The sequence below is a fragment of the Amblyomma mixtum genome, chromosome 7 (assembly GCF_055824585.1).
Source record: "Amblyomma mixtum isolate Tamu chromosome 7, ASM5582458v1, whole genome shotgun sequence".
Taxonomy (NCBI): domain Eukaryota; kingdom Metazoa; phylum Arthropoda; class Arachnida; order Ixodida; family Ixodidae; genus Amblyomma; species Amblyomma mixtum.
Window position 1 is genome coordinate 26,824,957 of NC_143018.1, and position 4,199 is coordinate 26,829,155.

Here is a 4,199-nt window from a genome sequence, read left to right on the forward strand (position 1 = left end):
ACGCTGTGATGTGTCCCATATATTCAGTGTAACTGGTCTCTTTCGACCAATTTGCCGTTTTCCTGTTTTGTTGCCGCTTTGGGTTAGTGCAACACGATTACGTGTGAGCGTTCATTGGTCGCGATATTTTTTCCGCTTCGGTCCGGCTGCAAGGGCAAGAAATCTGTATTATGTTTAATAAACAGTACACAGTGCTTCAACGCTTTGGCTGAATGTGTACAGCGATGTACTCCGTGCCATGTTGGTCCCATCAACGCTTACATGGCACCAATCGAGTTTCAGGTTGCGGCTTTCAGTATACGCTGTTCATTTTCCATTTGAGACACTAGACTGTGTAACCGGTCTCTTTCGTTCAGTATACGCTGTTCATTTTCCATTTGAGACACTAGACTGTGTAACCGGTCTCTTTCGTTCAGTATACGCTGTTCATTTTCCATTTGAGACACTAGACTGTGTAACCGGTCTCTTTCGTTCAGTATACGCTGTCCATTTTCCATTTGAGACACTAGACTGTGTAACCGGTCTCTTTCGTTCAGTATACGCTGTTCATTTTCCATTTGAGACACTAGACTGTGTAACCGGTCTCTTTCGTTCAGTATACGCTGTTCATTTTCCATTTGAGACACTAGACTGTGTAACCGGTCTCTTTCGTTCAGTATACGCTGTTCATTTTCCATTTGAGACACTAGACTGTGTAACCGGTCTCTTTCGTTCAGTATACGCTGTCCATTTTCCATTTGAGACACTAGACTGTGTAACCGGTCTCTTTCGTTCAGTATACGCTGTTCATTTTCCATTTGAGACACTAGACTGTGTAACCGGTCTCTTTCGTTCAGTATACGCTGTTCATTTTCCATTTGAGACACTAGACTGTGTAACCGGTCTCTTTCGTTCAGTATACGCTGTCCATTTTCCATTTGAGACACTAGACTGTGTAACCGGTCTCTTTCGTTCAGTATACGCTGTTCATTTTCCATTTGAGACACTAGACTGTGTAACCGGTCTCTTTCGTTCAGTATACGCTGTTCATTTTCCATTTGAGACACTAGACTGTGTAACCGGTCTCTTTCGTTCAGTATACGCTGTTCATTTTCCATTTGAGACACTAGACTGTGTAACTGGTCTCTTTCGTTCAGTATACGCTGTTCATTTTCCATTTCAGACACTAGACGCTGTGATGTGTCCCATATATTCAGTGTAACTGGTCTCTTTCGACCAATTTGCCGTTTTCCTGTTTTGTTGCCGCTTTGGGTTAGTGCAACACGATTACGTGTGAGCGTTCATTGGTCGCGATATTTTTTCCGCTTCGGTCCGGCTGCAAGGGCAAGAAATCTGTATTATGTTTAATAAACAGTACACAGTGCTTCAACGCTTTGGCTGAATGTGTACAGCGATGTACTCCGTGCCATGTTGGTCCCATCAACGCTTACATGGCACCAATCGAGTTTCAGGTTGCGGCTTTCAGTATACGCTGTTCATTTTCCATTTGAGACACTAGACTGTGTAACCGGTCTCTTTCGTTCAGTATACGCTGTTCATTTTCCATTTGAGACACTAGACTGTGTAACCGGTCTCTTTCGTTCAGTATACGCTGTTCATTTTCCATTTGAGACACTAGACTGTGTAACTGGTCTCTTTCGTTCAGTATACGCTGTTCATTTTCCATTTCAGACACTAGACGCTGTGATGTGTCCCATATATTCAGTGTAACTGGTCTCTTTCGACCAATTTGCCGTTTTCCTGTTTTGTTGCCTCTTTGGGTTAGTGCAACACGATTACGTGTGAGCGTTCATTGGTCGCGATATTTTTTCCGCTTCGGTCCGGCTGCAAGGGCAAGAAATCTGTATTATGTTTAATAAACAGTACACAGTGCTTCAACGCTTTGGCTGAATGTGTACAGCGATGTACTCCGTGCCATGTTGGTCCCATCAACGCTTACATGGCACCAATCGAGTTTCAGGTTGCGGCTTTCGCATTCCCAACTCTCTGTCATCTGCACGGACGAAATACCATGACGGGGCTGGTGCCCCACGCGGTATCGCGCTTCCACACTAGTGCGGCCGCTCCACGTTCGACGCGTAGCATGTTTCTGCTGGCACGCCCGATCTCGAGACAACCGCATCCCCGCGCATGCTCAATTTCGGCCTGCTTCGCTTCCCTTCTATCAGCACTCGCCGACGCCGTCAGAAGCCAGAGCCGCACGGTAGCCGAGTGGTTAGCGCGCCAGTTGGCAATGCTTGGGCGAATATCCCCACCGACGTTGGTTCGATTCCCAGCGCCGACACAGCGGATCGCTGTAGAAAAAAAACGGTGCCTGGTGGTCCCACCAGCGTCACAGCTCGGCCGCCGTGTGTGGAGGACAAGGGGAGGATCTGTGCTTAAAAGCACAGCTCTTCTTCTCGCTGTCTCCCGGGTATCCAGAGGGCGGATGCCCGTTGCTCCTGCGGAGGTTTCCCCGGGGGAGGACGGTTCTTTTTTTTTTTCCTCTCATCATTCCGCATTCGCGGGAGGAGTGCGCACGCTGCTGCAGGCACCGCAGAAGTCCACAGCAACCACACACTGATGAGATGTCCGAGAGACACCACGTACACACGCTCTTTTTTTTTTACTGGACGTTTCGTTCCATGAACGTTCATGATAAACAAAACGTCCAATAAAAAAAAAGTGTTCGTGGTGCCTTTCAGATTTCTTGTCAGTGTTTGGTTGCTATTGCGGACTTCTACGGTACCTGCAGCAGCATGCTGGTTGATACTGAAAGCTAACACTCCGATGCCGAATAAAATATTGCAGAGGACACTTGAGCTCCACCTTGAAGGTGGCGCGATAGCATACCGGGTGTTTTTTTTTTAGAGGTTCAAAATTTTTAAAGAAAGGTAAATTCCTTTAGATTTATTTTAACCCTGGGGCTATACCGAGGGCTACGGCGGACAGCAGGTAAGAGGCAAGCTACTTTAATTAGTTCGCTGATTAACTGAATACGCTAATTAACTTTTATTTTAGGGGATATGTTGTATTAGCAGAATTGGAGATCGTCTTCCAAACAGTCCAGCCAAGAAAAAAGATTTTCATGCAAAAATTTTTTCGCGCGTAACGAAGCGAGAAAAAGTCACCCTGGTAGGCAGCCTCACACTAACACAGCGTCTGTGAGCGCCTGTGACGTAGCTCGCTCCGCCCTGCACTTTGTGTCAATGGCCGCATTTGTTTTTCCAGTCCTGGACTACTTGCTGGCAGGTCTCGGCTTCCTCTCGGACAGGAAAAGCGTCATGGTCACATGACCTACTTGCCATAGGCTGCTTTCGAACACGGCGCCAGAGCCGGGCTCCCCCTCGGTTACCGTACAAGGACGCTGTCATCTGCTAGCAGACGATGCAAGCCACGGCCACTACGACGCCGAAGCAACGCCGTGCGCTCGATCATGATACTGAGTCGATTTAAAGACTGTACTGTCAGCTTAGCGTAGGTGCATTACAGAACTCAGCTTCGGAGGTATGCTCGCCGCTACTGCTTGCGGCGAAGTTCGCACAAAGTAGCCCAACTCGTTGCGGAAAGGCGGATAGACGAAAGCCTCCGCAAAAATGTTGACAACAAGCTCTATAGCTGCTCCAGTATACGAGTGGTTCACCTGCGAAGCTTTCAGGTAAACGTACAGACAGCATGTGGCAAAACAAGCGAATAAGAACCTCTTGACGACACGAGCAAACAATACGCGCTCGCAGCTCCGAACGCGCGTCCGTGTGCGGTGGATTTCAAGAAAATAAACGAAGATGCAAGAACAAAAAGTCTTGCGATGGCTCAGAGAGGAGCTACGGAGCTCATGTGAAGGTTTAACCCATGATATCGACCTCCAGGAACACGAAAAGCACTCAAAATGCACACGGAGTCTAACTTAATATGGCTGCCAGCGCGGCGCGCAGCTATCGTCTGCTGCCTTCTCAGCAGCCCCAAGCAGCCCGCGGACTGCCATAGGCTAAAAACGAACGCGTTGCTATGGCGATGCAAGCAGGTGGGCGGAGCTTTCGGGCTGCCCGAGAAAAACAAATACCGGACTCGAGTCCGCAAGTAGTCCCGGACAGTCCGGGACTGAAAAACAAATTCGCCCAATGCGTTTTTGTTCCAGCGCGGCATTCCGAGAGGCCGCGGAGCGAAGCGAGATAAGCAGCGATAGCGCAGGGCGCAGTGAACTACGTCAGAGGCGCTCC